The sequence below is a fragment of the Artemia sp. Qi Xiang Cuo genome, chromosome 12 (genome assembly GCF_049724085.1).
Source record: "Artemia sp. Qi Xiang Cuo chromosome 12, ASM4972408v1, whole genome shotgun sequence".
In the NCBI taxonomy this organism is placed as follows: Eukaryota; Metazoa; Arthropoda; class Branchiopoda; order Anostraca; family Artemiidae; genus Artemia; species Artemia sp. Qi Xiang Cuo.
In genome coordinates, this window is record NC_142805.1 from 37,158,398 (window position 1) to 37,179,239 (window position 20,842).

Genomic DNA, 20,842 nt, shown 5'->3' on the forward strand with positions numbered 1-20,842 from the left:
ATAGCAGATTTCGTCGAGTTCAGTATTCACTCAGGGTACTTACTGCCACATTTCGTCACTAATTTTTTCCACACATTCTCAGGTGGTACTCCATCAACTTCCCACTGTAAATTATTGAAGTATTTGTTAACTGCTTCTGGTCTGATAGCTGCTCTAGATTGTTTAATATTTCTGGCAAATCTCTGACTTAGGACTTGGTTCCTTCAAAGAAACAACCAGAACCAGTCATCCCCAGGAAGTTTGTTTGAGAATTTTACAACAGTTAGTCCATGACTGTTAAGATAAGACTGAACCAACTTCTTCAATTCAAATCTATCCAATGGGAAACCAAACTCGGACAGTTTAATTGCAGCGTGTGCTATCAAGCCCTCTTCATCCTCACTCAGCACTGTGATCCCCCCAGGGCTAAGAGGGTGAGACTTGGTCAGTTTGTTTTTCAAAGTGGTTCTGGGTATTTGGAATATCTCCTCTGCATCTCTTTTGTGTCATTTGACCACTTCTGATAGCTGATAGTGCATCTCGTAATGTTTTGTCACTATAGTCCCTGTACACTCAGGCACCAGGTTTTCTCACATATGTTCTTGGCATCTTGTGTTTGTTTGGTACCTGTCTCTTTTGTTTGGCACCTGCAAAAAAATAAAGTTAGTGTCCACTGATCATGAAAAACGGTAGTCAAATCACCTTCTTTCAACTAAAAAATGTGGGTCAATTTCACCCCATATATCTTTTTTTTTGGTCTGGTTTTTGGGAAATTTGATGTGGAGCTGCTCCTTGGTGGCATCAAAGAGAATGCAATAAGACGTTGTAGTCTCTGTTGATTTCTCCATCTACCTGTAAAAGAAGCAACTTTAAATCTTTTACCTAGTGCTTGTTACCAGAGAAATTTTCAGAGAGTTTAAAAACTACAGGAAAATCTTCAGTATATATACTTATTTTTCAGAGGCGTACTTCATAAGCTGTTATTCAGTGTGTAATCTCATTCTTTTCCATAATAGTTTTTGTTCAACCTGTGAAAAAAGGAAGGTATAATTCATTACCTGAGATAAACAGCAATTCTTTAGCACTCTTTTTCATATTATTTATATACTATTTCTATAAATATATACTATTTCTATAAATATATACTATTTATATACTATTTATAATAGTATTATCATACGATTTCCTTGTAATTTTCATTTATAGCTTAATCTGGCTTCATTATGGGGGGAGGGGGGTGAAGGTAGTTGAGTTAAGAGAATGAAACTTTCAGGAATGAATTTGGAGCCTAAATTATATCCTGTGAAGGTGCTTCGAAGTTCCTATGCCTACCCCTTCCCAATGTCTAAGGCTTAGGGAATGTTATTTAACTTCCAAAAAATACGTTATTTAACTTTAGGAAAGAAAATGATTTTCCATAAGTCTTTTTGGGTCTCAATTTCTTTTTAGTCTAGGTTGCAAAAATGGAATAATAATGATTTTAGTAAGATTACAAGCCACACTAGGATTTTTTGTAAATTTAAGATAGACTACATTTTTTCAAATCATTTAAAACCATATAAATCAGGATTTGGCAAAGATATAAGGATCAAAAACTTTGTTGAGGTCTTGTATGTGCTCTAGACCTGTTTCTGAAATTTCCTCTTTTTTTTTATCACAGTGGCATGTACAGGATATTGAAAAAAGAGAAATTTGGAATTTGCAAAAATTCCAATTAAGCTTAATATATTAGGCTTAATATTTGGTGTTTAAAATGGCATGCCTTTGTTTCTATCATTTAGTAGTCTTTCCTGTAAAGAGATCTGCAACGCTATATTTATAGAAATGATGTTTCTGCTATTTGTAAATCTATGAATTATGCTTTCTGTACTTATAATGATATGATGGTGAATATGAGTCTTTCTTCTGTCATTTTATTTGTTAGTGACATGTTTAATCTTCTTAGTCTTGAAAAACTTCATTCAACAGATGCTATACTGACAGGTAGGTTAATCAGGATCAGCAAGACTGCTGAAATATTAGAGAAAATATCAGCATGGTAGTTCTGTTTCTTTGAAGTTTCCCCTGGTGTTTGACATATCCTATATGTGCCTGTGTTGCTTCTCTAAAATGAAGCTACTGAGTTTCCCATGTTGTTGCTTCTCCAATCAGGGCAGTAACACAAACTGACTGGGAGGGGAAACTGATTATTGAACAGGATCACATTGACAACTTGTGAATTGTATCAGCAAATTTTCGTTTGCTTGTTTCCATAAAGTTTACTGGTAAAAAAAAAACACTTAGCTTAAAAGTGTCCAGTGTTTTTACAGAAAAATGGCTTTCTAGGTCTGAAAAAATTGTGTCCAACAAATAATAAAAACTGACCATCTATAATATCCCTCTTGTAAACTGAATGGCACATTAATCTAATTGGATTGCTTTTTTTACTGTCCTTGGGACTTGGATTTCTAAACCTAGGTCACTTAATATTTGTGTTATCTTGTCAAATATTTTTTTGAATTTATTTTCACTCTCTTGATGCTTGACTTGCTGTTGGGGAAGAAGGTCCTTAATATGGCTTGCTGCAGATAGAAGGTCCAAGCTCCTTCTGAACTAGCCAACAGAGTGATAAATGTTGATATGTTGCTAAGACAGTAAATGAATATTATCACATTAAAGGCTGTGACAGCAGTCAATAAAGATTTTGCTTTTGCTGCCGTTGTGAATTTTGTCCAACTGCTGATGATCTAAAGAGCTTCCAAAATTTTTACTTTTTGTTACTATATATATATATATATATATATATATATATATATATATATATATATATATATATATATATATATATATATATATATATATATATATATATATATATATATATATATATATATATATATATATATATATATATATATATATATATATATATATATACATATATGATATATATATATATATATATATATATATATATATATATATATATATATATATATATATATATATATATATATATATATATATATATATATATATATATATATATATATATATATATATATATATATAAGAGTTCAAGTTCAATGGGTTTATTAACAAATAAAAATAATAAATCACACATAATCAAAATACTCAGTCCATTCCTGGACGCCAAGAACCAAAATCATTACAATTTAACATAATACACAGAATGGTCACTGCTCCGAATCTCAGACATAACCATACCCCTCATTTACCAAATAACTAAAACTATTACCTTCCCGTTCCTTACCCTCAGGGGAAACCACCCCGTCATATTTAAAAATCATACATTTGTAATTTAAATTTACTACTTACATTTAATTCAATTTTTTTTTTTTATTAACTATTCATTTGTAATGCTATTAAATGATTGTTTAATCTTTTTTTAAATGATGCGAGGGAGCTCCGACCTCTCAGCTCTTCTGGAATCAGGTTGCATATCTTTGCACAAGCTACGTTAGGAGCGAAATCTGATCGCACGGTCGGGGTGAGGGGTATTTTCAGGTTTGATGATGATCGGGTATGCAAATTATACTGGTCTGAAATAGGTCAACATAATATTTTAAACTCAGATGGCAGCTCTCCAGCTAAAAACTTGAACACAAACGTCAAGCATGATAATTGATGCAGGGACCCTAATGACAAGTACTCTTCATTTTTTCTAATTAATATCAGTCATCGTTGATGAATTGAATTCAGTTTTCGCAGGTGGGATTTTAAAGTTGATTGCCAGATCATTGCACAATACAGCAAATGGGGTTTTATATGAGCATTTTACAGGAGGACCAGCGTTTTCTGCAGCACAACGCTTTTCAGTTTTTTTATTATTCCAAAATTCCGGGATAGCTTCAACTCTACTGCTTGAATATGATGCATGAATGATAGGTTCTCATCAAGGAGGATTCCTAGGTATTTTGCAAAATGCTTTTCTGGTCAACTAATCACACCTCTGGATGTCTGGATACCACATATCTCCAGATGGACACTTCCCCCCCGGGAAAAAAATAGAACGCAAGATTTCTCAACATTAATAACAAGTTGGTTAGCATCCATCCAGAGATACTTCCCCTCCAGAACCTCCCTTAGTTTAGAAATGAGTGTTGTCTTATCCGTTTCACAGAACCGAAACGTGGTGTCATCAGCAAAGACCACGAGCTCATCACCTTCACCTTCAGACCGGAGGGAGTTTTCATCCTGGCACAAATTACAGCAGCGAAGATTTGCTCGTGCCGGGTTCAGCACTAGACTCAGATCGTTAACATGGATCAGGAAAAGTAATGGTCTTAATATTAAGTCCTGGGGTGCACTACAGTTAATGAGCACATCGTTTCAAGGATTTTCTCCAAAATAAATGCTGCGGTCCCTCAAATATGATCTGAATGAATCCAGAGGTTCACCTCTAATTTCAATATTTTCCAGCTTCCCGAAGAGAATTGAATGGCACTTGCTATAAAATGTTTTCCTGATATAAAGCAGAAACACTGCAGGCCGTAGACCAGAATCCAAAGCTTTGTTTATCCATAAACTTAACGCCGTTAGTGCATCCTGTGTGGAGTGCCCTGGTCTGAACCCAAACTGGCGATTATTAAGAAACCCTTTCTTCTCCAGAAACTGGAGTAGCTGCTGTTGCATAGGTTTTTCAAAAACTTTTGAAAAAACTGAGAGAATAGAAATAGGTCTGTAATTAGCCGGGTCAACTTGAGAACCCCCTTTGTGCAGAGGAATTATTCTAGCTTTCTTTAGCAGTTCTGGGAAAGTGCCCTTGTGCAGAGACAAATTTATGAGGTAAGTAAGGGGCTCTATGATTGAAGGGGCAACTGCTTTTAACACTTAGGTATGCACTCGGTCGAACCCAGAAGCCGAATTGCCTCTTAGATTTAGTACGATTAGCAGAATTTCAGATGGAGAGACAGGTGCTGTTGCCATTGACTTAGTTCATGCCGGGCCAAGGTAATCTTTATAACTCTTTGCAGAATTCCCAACATAATCTGCTGTTTTTCTGCCCACTTCTGCAAAAAATGTTCCCAGTGCATTTGCAACGTTATCTGGTCCTGTTACTGTCCCCCATTGACAGATAATTTAGATGGAAACTCAGATGTGGGCTCAAGGAACGCAGTATAGAGCTAAGAACCTTCCATATTTTCTTAGTATTTTTGTCACTTTCAGCAATTTTCCCATCAAAATAATCTCGTTTAGCTTTACGTAAAACTGATAGAAGACATCTTTTATATATTTCATATTTCCCCAGCGGTGCAATGCATGAGTCATGTTTGTAATCCATCCACAGTTTATCTTTCCTGTTAATACACTGGAGCAGTCCATGACTAATCCAAAGGCTTATGGGTTGATTTTTCCATCCCGTCTTCCTTGAATGCTTTTCAGAAAAGTAATCTGTATATATTCTCATGAAAATGTTATGAAATTCCTCAAACCTGAATTAACATCATCTGTATTCATAACACTTTCCCAGGGTGTGCTCTCCAGAATTTGATTAAGAGTTTTCAAGTTATCGTTATTCAGTTTCCAGGTAGTGAACTCTTGCTTAATTGAAGCATTAGGCTTTAGATATTTATGCTGTATGTTGAAATTTGTAAGCAGAGGGAAGTGATCTGAAGTGTCGGATAGCAGAACGGTGGCTGATGTTGGAGGCAGAGTTGAAAAAATGTTCTCAATCAGTGAGTAGGAAGTGGCAGTTACTCGGAATGGAATCGTCGTCGAGAGGTATATATTTAAATTAGAGATCATACTAAGCAGATCTACCGCACCGGAAGATAGACGAAGAGTAAGATTAATGTTGCAGTCCCCCATTAAGATAGCTTCATTCCCTTGTTTCTCTAGATTATCTGATATTTGGCTTAAGTTTTCCAAGAATGAAGAAACAGATCCTGCCGGTGGGCGGTATACTTCTCCAACTGTTAATTTCTTCTGTGAAGGTAAACATATTTCCAGGAAAAGTGATTCATAAATTCCTTCTATATTCCGGGTTAATTCTTTGTTAATGCATACCGAGTACTCTTGCCGTGTGTAAATAGCTAAACCTCCTCTCTTCAATGCTGTTCTGTGCAAAAAATGGGAAGTATATCCAGGTATTTCCAGAAGGGTATCTGTTTGTCTTGTTAAAAAGGTTTCGCAAAGTCCGACTACATCTGGCTGTAACTGTTGACAAAGAGTCGTTAGATCCGCGAACGATGAGCATAACCCTTGACAGTTCAGTTGAAGAACAGTGAGCTGAGAGTCAGAGCGTCCCGTACTTAAATTACACACTTCTTCATAACGGCTTCTAGGAAATTTACTTTTTATCAAATAACGGGGTATCTGATTCATTATTAATTTCTAAATCAAAAATATTTTCTAAATCAAAAAATTTTCTTCCAGCTCTACTAATCTAGCATTACTTTGGCTTGTTGACGAGGAGGCACCCCCGGGAGGATTAGAACAGGAATTCATTACTTACCAACATACTGAAGAGAGGCAATGGCTGTACCTTTGAGAAGAGCAGTAGACCACTCTAAAGTTTGTAAACCCGAACTTTTCTTATAACTCTGGAAAAGAAAAACTAAGCAAGAACACACGAAAAGGAAAAACATCTCATTGTATAAACAGAAATCAAGAATATGCAAGCGGCAAATTACATATAAACACTCTCTCATGGTGCAGTTATAATACTTTCTAAATTTAAATTATTCATCAATTTCACTACTTTAATTTTACCAATATTCACTCCTAATTACTTCAGTATTATAGCTGCCCCACAAACCTCACAAAATATTAACAAAATATTAAAAAAAAAGATATATTCTAGGCGTCCGAATTAGAATCATTCACATCGTCTGAGCTAGCGCGGGGGAGCTTGAGCGGATCGTAGCATTTGTCTGGAAACTTCATCCACTGAGCCGTCTTTGATTTTTTGGTTTCTAACCAAAGTTTGATCCCTTTTTGGATCAGACGTGTTTCCGCTATTTTCTCACTCGCTACTTTTGAATTTCGTAGCTTATAACCAAGTGATAAAAGTTCTTTGCGTCGTTTCCCGAGATCAGCTGGCAATTCAACAGATACGCTAAAACCGGTTTTTTTTTTAAGTTTACTACACTCTTTCATTATTTCTGACCGATCAAAATTTTCAAGGCTAGCGAAAATCGGATCAGCGGAATTTTTTCGTTGCGCGCTGTTTCTCAGTGTTGGACCGCTAGAGCCAGACGACTCGGCATTTGACGGTTTCTTCGAAATTCTGTATACCACATTCATCCGTATCTCATTCGCGGTAGCTATTCCGAATTTTAATTCGAAGAAGCCAACTACTTTCTGACGGAGATCTTCGCCATCTGAAAATTCTAGACCGTGAATAACAAGATTGTTTCTTCTCGAGTATAGTTCTGACCGAAGAGCGGTCGATTTAACTCTTAAAAGCTCGGATCTGAGCGACCTGTTTTCCGACCGTAGAAGTTTATTTTACTACTGGAGCCTTGCGATTTTCTGAAGGACTTCATCCATTCGGTCATCAAAATATTGTTTCGTGAGTGCCATAATTCTCGACTATATTGCCACTATGCCTTCAAAAATTTTCAAAAAAACATGGAGTGATACTTACTCGCAAGGGCCCCTGTATGGTAATAGAACCAACTATCACTCGGGGCCCGCTTTCAGAAAATGCAGTGTTTGAGAAATCCAAATTTGACGTTTCTCCGACCAGCGTTATTGAACTATCCAATTAGTAATTATCCAATCTCAAATTCCACTTCTCGCCAAAAGTCTATCACCAACGAATTAATTAATACACATAGGACAGGATTATACGTCACTATAATCCAAAGCCAATTGATGTTACGAAATTCACTGATTTAATAAAGTTCATAAGTTATCCGGTTTAGATTTTAGATGTGTTTGCTCTGAACTCCGAAATATATATATATATATATATATATATATATATATATATATATATATATATATATATATATATCACAGATTTTGTCAAAATTGACTCAAAATATATCACAGATTTTGTCAAAATTGTATTTTATTTTAATATCATCTTTTTTAATTACGAAAGGCACTAGGTTTAGTATTTTCCATTCAAATGAGGCCTCAAAAATCTCTTTGTGGTGCTCTCTAGCACCCCACTAGCAGCAAAAAAAAAACATCACTGCATTCCATGTGAAAAAGTGGCTTTCCTTATTCCTCAATATATGGCACTATAATTCTCTAAAACAGGTTTTTTTTGGCTATAGTGATTCAAATGGTGCAGTTTTCATTTCAATCCATCACCATTTTTGTGGGGTTTCAGGCTTTTTTTTCAAAACTCCCATTGATTTATTTTTGCAATGAACTTTTATCATGCAGATTAGTCAAAATAATAGGTATCATTCCTGAATCAGCTTCTTCCTCACTTGACAGTTCTTTCAAAACGTGTTTTTAAATGTGCAGTTATTGCAGGCTAGAGTTCACTCTTTACTAGTTCGCTGCTACTGCTGGAACCATGAAAACTTAATTTTATCAAAAACTTCACAGTTTGAAACCTTTCTAGGGTACTTGTATGATATATCTCCAACCACTCAAGTTGTTCATCCATTGATGCAGTATCCGGTTTCTTTTGCTAGTTTTTTTTTCAGCTTAGCATGAGAAAAGACAAAGAGAAGTGACAGAATAGATGGAAAATATATAGTTTGGGCTGTATATTTGCACATTAGGGTTGGGGGGGCGGGGTTGGTATAGTATTTGAACAGTATGAAGTCAGAAAACAATTTTTACTTCTATATCAGAATATTTGTAGCTAACACATTTTGCATGCAAACACTGTACTTTACCCCCTCCCCCCTAATTTGAAAATATATAGCCCAAATTTGTTTTTAAAGTACTGTTTTTTTTTGTCACAGTTGGGTATATTTTATTTGTATTAACCTAACTTCACTTCTTGAGTGGTTGGGGGTATATCATAAAAGTACCCTTTCTAGAATCACAAGTAACTCTATGACCTCTCTGTTATTGCCTGCTTAATTATTAAAAAAGAAATGTGTTTTCACATGCACCCTTCTTGACAGTTTTGTATTTTACAAGATGGCATGTAATAACAAAATGCCTTGTAAGCTGGGCTAACACCAACTACTATGGGCAATTCCCTAAAGACTTAAGGTGGACCAAAAATCATCAAATCCTGTCACTTTCATACTTTTCAAACATCCAAACATTGATCTCATAATCTAGTCACAAAAGTCCAATGACAGGACTTTTTAACCATGCTGGAGGGGGAGGAGGTCATACCCCATCCCCTTGATCCAGCCTCAGTAACTTTTTGTTACACAAAGTTTGCCAAAGGCCATCAAAGGCAAATCCCCATTGGAGAAGGAAGGGACGAAGATAGACACTTCAGTACACCTTCCTGGGCAAAATTTGGCCTGATCTCATTTCTGAAAGTTTCATACACCTAATTCAACTTCTTTCAAAGATGGCTAAAAGCCTCCATCTTGAATTTTACAAACTTTCAGCTTAATTTCGGTTCGATTTTACTTTACTTAGACTTTTGGTTTTTAGAACAGAATTCCAATTATTTGAATTGGATTTTAAGCCTTTTTGGGGTTGTAAGGATCTTAAGCCTTTTGGGATTTTGCTTGATTGGTAGTCTTGCACCAAGATTCTTTTTCTGAACAAAACACTTCAATAACAAAAGAGGAATACCATTCTTTTTTCTATTCAACACTTTTGACATATGTTGGTTGCTACCCTGACAATTGTGTCCCAGTATCAACCCAACATGTAGGGGGTTCACTTTCATGGTTTCCCAGATTTGACACAAAAATAACATGAACATTCCAACACCAATACTTCTGCAAAATCTGGGGATCACATCCATCCAAAATTTCTAGTCAAAGGATATTCTAAGACGGCTTAAAGAATTCTGGGCAAACTGTGATTGGATAATAGATGTCGAGAGTAATAGTCTTTATTCTTTTTTGGGACACGAGTCAAAAAACAACAAAACAGAGGTTTAGTCTATAAATAGTTGATAAAAATTGGGTCTTTTTAATAGTCATTTAACTTGAGGCTATTGCACTAAGGGTTATCTAACCTTTTTTCCCCTCCTTTAAATGCTATTTGAGTATGATTTAATATTGAAGAATCTACTGTTTGATGTATAATTTATTCAATTGACCTGGCACATATGCAAAATTTTATCTTGGAGATAGGCATTTGTTTAAGTTTGGGACACAACTTTAAAGTAAATATCATTACATATACATTAGTTATACAGAAAATAAAGTATGATGTATAATTGGAAAAGATGTAATAAGTTCAAGAAGAACTTGCAGGACTCTCAATTTTCCAGGATCATTTGTGTGAACATTCCTTTTGTATGTCCCTGATTAATTATTCATTGTCCAAATGTAAATATTGATATACTATTTATAGAAGAGAATAAGCAATTAGTAAGGAAATTCTGTCTTATATATAAAACAGCCATGCCATGATGAAACTGGGGAATCTTCATTTTTCCTTATGTATTTTGTTGAAGGGGAATGGTGAAATGACTAGTTATATTTGTCCCTTGTAAAACCTAATAATATATGACACTAACACTAACAAATTAGATTGTTCTTTTGACCTAATGTTCTTGATTTTCTTATTTTATCAGTGTTTCACTAAGGCCAGACATGTGCAGGAGAGTCTTTGTGCCCAGGCTCTAAGGAGTCTTGAAGTGTATAGCAATTCTCTTGAATTTATGCTGTATTTATATTTTTATTGAATTTATGCTGTCTTTAATTTTTGGATTTGCCCTTTTCCCCCATACAAAAATAGTCTTCTGTGTGTGCTTGGTTGCACTTGAAACCTTCTGAGGCTAAATGGTCTATTGATGTATCTTATGTGAATAGTCTGACATTTTTTAATGACACTGATCCAAAATATAAAGTGCTGAAATGAATCTAAACTGCACAGAAGGACGCCTGAAAGTACAAAAAATAAGTTTAAGGAAGAAGTCCCTCTGTGTAGGAAGGGTTATTTTACAGTTCCATGCTTGAGAGGGCCTTTATTTGAATACGATTCTTTAATTGGTTGAATTAGAAGGTGCTAGGCATTTCCCCCCATGGAAAATTCCCTCCGGATAATTCCCCCCCCCCATATTCCGCCTTGGCAATTTCGAATGTTCATTAGAAACAAAATTGAATGTTCTAATCACCTGTTTCAGTTAGAAGCAATGCTATAGCGTTGTCTCTAGCCCCCTCATGCTGTTTTTTCCCCAAATGCATCTGATCAAAATTTTGAGATGACAATTTTGTTTAAAATAGTCCAAAGGTCAAATAACTATGCCTCCAGGGCTGATAAATCCCCTTCCAGCCCCCAGGGCAAGGGCTCTAAGTTATGAAGCTGCTCATTGTTAAGACATAAGGTTTTTGTGAGAAGGGTAGTCGTGTAAACTTTGTAGGGGGTTCATTCAATTGGAAATTAAAAGCTCCAGTGCCCTTTTCAAGATTTAAAAGTGACCAGAAGGCAAGGCCGTATCCAGGGGGGGGTTTACCCGGTTTTAACCCCCCCCCCCCCCCGAAATTTTTGACAGAGTCGAAAATAAGTCGAAAATTAGTAAAACCTAGGTAAAATCAGTAAAATTAGTCGAAAACTGAGTCAAAAATTAGTAACCCCCCCCCCCCCGAAAAAGTCAAAAATTAGTAACCCCCCCCCCGAAAAAAAATCCTGGATCCGGCCTTGCCAGAAGGCAACCCCCCCCCCCCCCCAACGCCCTCCCTCCAATGCATTTGATCATTTTTGAGATAGCCATTTTACTCAAAATAGTCCAAAGGTCCAGTAACTATGCCTTTGGGGTTGACACACCCCCCCTCACGGAGCCCCCATTGTAAAGGCTGTAAGTTAAGCAAGTTGCGTATTGGTAACATATCAGGTTTTTAATTAAGAAAAGAGGGCATGTTTGAACATGGATCTCCAAAAAAGCTTAGAGTACCGAGGTGAAACTTCAAGGAAATGTTGAGAGAGGTACCAAACATAATCAAAACATGCTTTGTCCTTGTTGGCTGTGGAAAGGGAATATCAGCAATATCTAAGCAACAGCTGATATTTTCAGCAACAGATGATACATTAGGTTGAAACATTCAACTTATGTTTAGGAGGAGTTGGAGAGAAATTGAAGGGCAACCAGGCCCTCTTCCGTCACCCTTCCCCTTTTATGTTCCCGCTCTTCATCACACTGATAAAAATTTTGGAATAGCCATCTTGCTTAAAATAGTCAAATAACTATGCTTCCAGGGATGACAAGACCCCCCACAACCCCTGGGACAAGTATTATACGTTATATAAGTTGCTTATTGGTTACATAAAAGGTCTATTATAGGGAAAAAGGGACATGTTTGATCCTGAATCTCCAGGAGTGATCGTTTTTGTTGCTCCTACCAGGGGTAATCGTACCGAACCAATGACAAAACATAAAATTGCGAAGAAAAGAAGAAAACGAGGACAATTAACAGCCAGTTAAAAAATTGAAAAATTATGGGAATATTTCGGTCAAGACTTCCGCTTGACCGTCCTCAGTGCAGAATAAAACTGATAAAAATATAAAAAAAACCTTAATATAAAAACACAAAGCTGAAAATGGATATTTGCATAATTTTTCAATATTTTCACTGGCTGTTAATTGTCCTCGTTTTCTTCCTTTCTTCGCAATTTTTTGTTTTATCATGATTCGCCAGTGTGGTCTCAGAAATTATTTACGAACCAATGACCCTACAAGATTGAGAGAGGGCTAATTCGAACTGAAAATAAAAGTTCTATTGCCCTTTCTAATTGACCAAAAAATGAAGAGCAGACCATCCCCTCCTCCTATGCTCTATGTACCCCAAAGTCGTTCGATAAAATTTTTGAAATAACCATTTTGTTCAGTATAGTTGAAAGGTTCAATAACAATGTCTTTGGGGGTGACATGACCCCCCCCCCCCCCCCACAGCCCCCCAAATAAGGACCGCAAATTATAAAATTTGCCTATTGTTTACATATTGTTTAGTATGTGTAATTGGAAAGTATACAGACATTTTTCAGGGGGGGGGGGGATTCTACGGGACAATTTCCCGTTGGGATGGACGTTTCCGAGGGTGTATTTTCCAGGGGAAATTTTGCCAGAATTCATGTAAGAAATTCGTTTTGTTTATCTTAAGCTAAGTTTTGACAAAGCACGACAAAAAATTGCTTGTGATAAAAATAGTTTGTGGGGCGTAACGGAAATCGCTTGGCAATTTGTATGGACGGCGATTTTTTTTTGCTTCAAGAGATGGATAAAAAGAGAGTACTTTGTGCTTCTGCTTGTACCCTTACCTTACTTGTAACAAGTAATTTTACTTACTTTGCTTACTTTACCTACAAGTAAATAGCTTGTGATGTTTTTTTTCCTTTATATACTAAGAGCTAGATTATTCATTTCAAAGATTGAAAAAATGCCGAATACATTCTTACCCGAGTCGTCAAGTTCTTTTTTGCCATCGCCTTCCATGCATTTTCTCTCATTCCCAGGTCCTTGTATTCTTTACAGTGTATATCATACAATATAGAATATGATCAAATTCTTGGTATTAAAATATACATTCTTTTTTTTTTCTTAAAAGTATCGCCTCGCTACACGATTTTTTTCTTGTTCAAATTGAACCGTGGCAAAACGGTTTTCTTTCGCTTTGGAAGGCCTTTTTGTGGCTCGGCAAAGCAAGTTTCGCTAGGCAAAGAAATATTCGCGCTTTGTCAGAACTAAGCTTTACTTTTTCGTTTAGTGACCAATTTTACCTGTTTAGATAATCTGGGGTATTGTCCGGGGGAAATTTTCAACGGAGTTGGAATTCTCTTGGGAATTTTTACATGGGGGGATATCCCACGGGAGAAAACCTCCATGGTGGAATTATCACCAGGAGAAATTCTCCATGGAGGAATTTTCCGCGGGAGAAAAATTTTCCGTTGAGAGGGTGTTTTCTGGGAAAAATTTTAGTAGGGGCAGCCCTCTCATATACCGAACAATTTCTGTTCGTTTTGAATTTTAATGTTGCTCCTTAATTTTAGTAGAGAAAAATTGTTTTCTTTACATAGTTCCAAATATGAGGCGGGATACCTCATGTATGGAATAGGTTGTCGGTTGGATCATATATCGGTTGCACATTTATTGCGCTCTCAAGTATTTTTTGCTTATTTTTTGGAAACTTTAGCGTATTTAAAAAGAGCGGTGGATGGAGGAGGGGAGTCTTTTAGAAGGCTTGAAAGGCTGCACCATTACGCTTTTTTGTGGTAATTGTTGTCGTTTTTTAGTTTGGCTTTGTTCATCATTATTATTTGTGTTTTATATAGGTTTCATTTCTTCAATCAGTCGTTTAGATCTGACGGTCGATCATCAATAGGTTGAACAATTTCTGGTTGTTTAGATATGACATCTTGTTTAAGCTATTGTCTTGTCGAATACGTTTTAAATTCCCTCCTTCCAATAACCAATTTTGGGAAAACATGTTTTTTTTGTATTTAATAATTCAAAAGAATGCAACTAATACGTTCTTGTGTTTGCCTTTAAATAAATATTGAAATTGTGACCAAAGTATAGTTGTACCCTAACTGTTTCGTAATTTATGGAACAGGTTTTTTTTTACTCTCTGTATTATTTTAATGATGTCATTTATACAAAAACGAGGTACATGTTTGCTGTATGTGACTTTTGCAAGTTTTGGCATGTGTTCTGTAGTCATTCACTTGTTGAGAATTTTGATGCGTTGTTGTTTTTTGTTCGCGTAGGTATTTGGATAATTCATGTTTCATTGGCCTACAAAATTTATCTTGGTATAAAGTATTGCTTTATTACTATTGGAGCACAGACATGTCTATAGGCAAGCCCCCAGTTCCGTGCCCTTGCTATCTTAGCATTTATGCATAACTTGCGTAGGCTAGTATACACTGTGTGTACGCACACACAGGTCCGGATCTTGGGGGAGGGGACATAAGATTTCTTCTGGAGATGAAAATAATAAAACAATTGTATTGTTAGGCCATACATTTCCTGGGAAGGGTCCTATTGGTAAACGTCAGGATATGGGAGTATCCTTCCTTCCTAATATGCAGGTTCACTTTGTTTCGTTTCGATGAATTGTGTCGAAACCTTGGCAAAAACTTCTAGGCACATGTGTGATTGACAGAATTGCCAAACCGAGCTTCTAAGCGAAACGCTTTTCATTGGCTCCCCTTTGAAACCACTAAATTATGGAAAACGGTACTGTTCTAATATCTGCAAAAAACACGAGGCATCCACTCGACAAAATCTAAGATCCGACGCTATCTAATGCTGTATTAATAAGTATTCAGGGGTTTCTCACTCTGTGAACTATATTTAAACTTTATTCTTTTGGGGTTCAGGGGGGCTAGGTTAGGCTAGGCTACGTATTTAATGCATGCTATGCTTTACCCCCCTCCCCCCTAATGTGCAGATATATAGCCCAATTTTGTTCATAAGCTATTATATTTTCATCATATTTTGTTTTGTTTCATTAGCATTAACCAAACTTCACTTCTCGCGTGTTTTACAGATATTAGAGCAGTACCCAGAAAACTTTAAACTACAGAAAATGTATAGTGGTACACATTTTCCATTTTCACAGATAAAATGTAAATATGTAAATAAGTTACGGTAGCCCGGTGGAGTCGTCGCCGGGTCTTCGCAAGGCCACGCGGCAGCCTTGTATATATTGATTCTCATTGTCGCTTGTCTTCTAACCACAGACAATATGAGTCTCTGTTTGATGTCATGGTGTCACCATAGGTTCGATATAACCACCTTGGGAATAATATGAATTCTTCCTTAAAGTTTTGAACTATTTAGATCGTCATTGTGGCCACAAATGCCAATATGCCAGCTTTAAGAAGAAAAAAAAAACTGTAGCTGATTTCGAGGACAGGCCCTGGCACTTGGCACTTGACAGGCTTGTATATATTGATTCTCGTTGTCGCTTGTCTTCTAACTGCATATAATGTGAACTTCTTCTTGGTGTCGTGGATTCAGGTTAGGTTAGATACAACCACCTTGAAAATAAAACACTAAAAAGGCATATAATCTAACAAAGAGATGTTATAAATACATAGTTGCTCGTTTAAAGGGAATATATATATTTGTTATTCTTTTTTTTAAGTTTTGAAGAGCCGAATAAGCAACACCAATTGAGTGAAGAAGGTCTGGTGCGAATTTAATTCCTCCATCCTGTTAATGCATCAAGGAATCATCCATTTCATAGGATTTGTTTTCTTCTAGAATTTGTTGTGATTCTCACTGTTGGTTCTCTTATAACCGCAGGTTTCATTTACTATTCGATGTATCCGTTGTGATACTGGTTGTCAAATGTTTTCTTGCCGTAGATCTCGTTTGTGATTCATTTTCGAGCATCACTTCCTCACACTTTTTTCCATACCTTTTTACTTTAGCTGTTCGGATTCATTCAAAGTCATTTGTTCCAATGCCTACATCCTCCGAAATATCTATAAATTGGTATCACCATCGCTTTATTCTTTAGTTTCAAGTAATAGGGTGGCAAATCAGCAATTCCAGTTGAATTAAGAACTTCTGACGTGAATTCAATCCCCCTTCCTGATTAACACGATCCTTATTCAATTATAATTTTTCTGAAATATCTGAACTTCGCAATAGCATAATTGTCACGTTTTTCTTTAGTTTTAAGTCATATTTTCGTTTGCAATTCAGCGTGATTTGTTGCTGTTTCTTGTTTCATTTCTTTTTCTTTAGCTGTTCAGAGCCATTTGTCATTTTCTGTAATTTTACACTGTCATTGATACTAAATATTAATTCCTCCTTCTATTCTTTACAGTCGCTAAACTAATACGTTTCTTATTCAATTGTAATTGTCTTCAAAACAGTTCGCCATCTTGTGTAATTTTGCATGCGTCGTATATACCATAGGCGTAGAGTACGGGGGGCCAGGGGGCCAAGGCCCTCCACCGGGAGAATCCCGGGGGGGTCAGTCCCCCAAGAAATTTCGAAATCTGCCCTGTAACGTTCAGATTATTACTACAAGCAGACTTCACAGTTATCTTCTCAGTCTTAAGACTGATTCTTTTGACTGATCATGCAAATCAGTTTCTTTTCCTTCCTGGCAAGCAGAAAAAGAACCTGTAGATTTTGACAGTTACAGCCATAATTAGGCTTCAAATTTAATCTTGATTTGGCATGAGCCCCCTTTTCCTGGAAAGTGAAAATGAAGGGTAGAATCCGCTGGCGAAACCGTCTGTGCTCAGCAAAGTATAATCATCTACGGAACAAGTACTGACAAAACCTATCCTCTCCACACAAAAAAGTGACCCTTTGTTACACAATTTACACATACCCTTAGGTTATTTTTAAGACCCTTAGTTACACAATTCAATACAAATTTCCGGGTAACTCGTCGCCTGAATCACGCTCTAGCATAGTTTATTGGCTGGGAGCAAAGTACTTTGGTTCGGAGCGATTAAGTAGTACAACATTTTGCGTCTAGAGGCGCTGAGGTACGCGGGGTCACTTGTGGAGAGTTTTGTCAGTACTTGTTCCGTAGATGATTATACTTTGGTGCTCAGTGATCATTTTGAACTTGAACGGACTGTAGGGAAAGAAACAGAGGCGAAAACTTTAACAATGAAAAGATTAGAACACTATTTTTTGTTAAGAACTCTAAAGACAGAACCGAGTTTACAGATGGGAACTCACATGTTGGTTCCGAAACAGGACAGACAAATGAACAACCGAGTACTTGTAGTTTTAGTGGTAATGTTTGAGCTAGTGATGTAAATGAGACATCAGATGACCAAGTTAGCTCTAGTAGAACTGATGTGTCTAATGTACTTCATACAGTCTTTGTCAGCGTTATCAGCAGCAATAGTACTAAGAAGGACAGACCATTTTAAGCTACCTGGACTAAAAAGTAACACTGGTTATGACTTGACACTACTAAGAACGGTGTTATGTGTACAGTCTGCACAGAATCAGTGAATATGAAAATGTCCCTTCCAAAGACTTCTCGTAATAAAGACTCCTTTGACACATTCGTAACGAAAGGGTTCAGCAACTGGAAAAAAGCGCTCGATCGCTTTAAGTCGCACGAAGCTTCAGGATTTCACAAAGCAGCAATCGCAACCACAGACTCTTTCCACCGCGGTAATGACGTGAGTCAACAGCTAAGTGAACAAACAAGCAAGAATCGCATGACTATCGCAAAGCTCTGAAGCACATATTCTCGTCTTTGAAGTACCTTGCCTCACAAGGAATACCTATAAGAGGTAAGCAAGAACAGTCTTCGAACTTCCGACGCCTTCTTGAACTAAGGGAAAATGATGTTCAAGTTTTAGAAAAGTGGCTTGTCAGACCAGAAAAGTACAAGTGGTTGTCACCTGACATTCAAAATGAAATATTAGAGGGTATGTGCCATCCTACGCTTAGACTCCTCATAGATCAAGTGAAAAGGTACAAGTATTTTGGAGTGATGGTTGACGAAACCGCTGATGTTTCCTGTAAAGAACAAATTTCCGTTTGTACAGATTTCCGTTTGTCTTAGAACTGTTGATGACGACCTCGACATACGCGAAACGGTTTTGGGATTTTATGTAACTGAAAATACAAAGACTGAAACACTATTTAAGTGCTTGATGGATGTACTTTGTCGTTTCGGTCTTTCGTTAAAAAATTGTCGTGGACAATGCTACGACGGCGCTGCTAACATGTCTAGGAGGGAAAGGGGTCTACAGTCTCTGGTGAAGGCCCAGGAGGGAATACCCTAATATGTACATTGCCGTGCTTGCTGTCTGAACTTGGTTGCTCAGGATGCGGAGGAAACGAACATCAGTATGAGGAATGTTATGAAATGGTCCAGAGATTTATTGCTTTTTTTAGAAGTTCCCTTAGAAGGTTTTCAAGTTTCAAAAGCGTAAAGCAGGATGAAGGGGTGGCACTCCGACCATTCTGTCTGACTAGGTGGATCTTAAGAAAGCCCTCTATCACGGCAACACTAGCAATTATTCCGAAATAATCTACTGGCTTGAGGACTTCAGCAATCACCCAGAAACCCACGCCTCTCACGACAAAACAACGAAAAATTACGCTAATTGACTGTTGTTCCGCAACAGAAAAGGGTCATTTTATCTTGAAAAATTGTAATTTCAGGATCACAGGGATTGGCAGTGACGAATACAGTTGGTCTGCCCATAACGTTAAATCAGTCACAATGTAGCCTACGCTAGAAGACCTTATTTTTAATCATCTGACTGAAAAACAGTAAATTAACGTCCACAAGTAAAAGCACGCTTTTTTAGCGTAAGGTCCACTTGTTGCACCATAATTTAGCGTAAAAGTACAAACGGATTTTTCACCGTGTAGGCTCTTATACTTTCGTTATTGACAAGGATCGTTATTTACTTACCATTCATTACTATGAAGAATTTGTTTTTTTTTGTTTTTTATTTGCTCCAACCAAATCACATAGAAAAAAATGTTCGTGAAAAACTTGTTAGGGTCACTCAGTCACAAATTAGAACTTATATTTTCTTTATTATGGGTCAAAATCTATTCGCAGGCAGCCAATATTGGGGCAACAAACATTTTTTCCATGGTTTTCCCCTATTCTTCTTTTTCCTTTGGTTTCCTTATAATTACTATATAGTCTCAAATTTCCAGGTGGGGGCCATGAGCCCCAACCCCCTGCCCACCATTGCCGGTGCCCATGACCTCGTTAAGCCAAAAATGAGTAGAAATAAATTCAAATAATTTTCCAAGCGTAAAACTACCATAAATCACCATAAATAAATGAATCGAACCCAAAACGAACAGGAATAAGAATAAATAACCTATTCAAACTCAAAATAGCAACAATTAGCATGAGTAGGGCTGACAACCCCCACAACTCCTCAAGACCAGAAAGTAATTCGCACTTTACTGGAAACAAAATACATTTTAAATGTTTTCACTTTTTTTACTTCAACAAATAAAGAAGTATTAAGACGATAAGGAATAGATATCAGTAAGGGAAGGGGTCCCACCCCGGGACGAGATTTAATGTCCTCGGTAAAAGCCTTTTTTCAGGCCAATCACAGAGCTAGAAATACTACCGGGAGTGACATCAGACCAGATTTCTGGGAATTTACCTTGCATTTACACAATATACTTTGTCGAAATCAAACTACGTAATATCGGTTTTGATGCAATTTCACCTTGGGATATTGTATGTGTCGTTTGCGCTTCAAACCTAAGATATCAGTTCTTTTGAAACCATTGAGGAATAAACACTATAAAATGGAGAATATTGATGTTATTGCTACGCAACCTTATATCGTAAGTTTTATTTTTATAAATAATTAACTGAGATTATGGGTACTATTGCATTATATTGGAGACAGATGAAAAGAGACTAGTTTACTTAATATAACAAAGAATGGATGGAAAATACTTTAGAAACAAATTTGGGGTACATATTTGCACATTGTGGGGGGTTGCGTAAAGCATATATTAAATGTAACCATGCTAGCATTTTCTGAAGCCAGTAATTTATTTGGGGTGTAGCCTAGCGATGAAAATATCTTTTGATGTAAATTTTAGGCCTATAAGCTGTGTGTGTGTGTTAACGAGCTTTTTCTATCTAATTATAGGTGTATATAGTGGGAACGTGCTATCAAGCCTTTATTTCTAGAGTTTATAACATTTCGAAGGTTTTATAATGGGCAGTCTATAGCGTAGCCTAGACTAGCAATGAAATTTATCCACACTTAATTCTGTTTTAAGAAACAAAATTTCTTTAATGCTTATTGACTATCTCATAACGGTTAATGACTGCAAAAAAAAATCTTTATTTCAACTTATTTCAGTTTTAGACCTAAT

General features: G+C 36.6%; 1 protein-coding gene across 3 annotated transcripts in view; it reads left to right on the top strand.

Annotated features, from left to right (window-relative positions):
• Window positions 1-20,842, top strand: part of SNF4Agamma (SNF4/AMP-activated protein kinase gamma subunit) — a 273,674-nt gene that overhangs the window by 9,109 nt on the left and 243,723 nt on the right. The window contains exon 1 of one of the 3 annotated variants that reach the window (XM_089098085.1): window positions 6,367-6,495. The exons of the other annotated variants lie outside the window; for them this stretch is intronic. The gene's annotated coding sequence lies outside the window, so the exon portion shown is untranslated. Of the gene's footprint in view, window positions 1-6,366; window positions 6,496-20,842 lie in introns of those variants that run through there. 3 annotated transcript variants of the gene reach the window in all.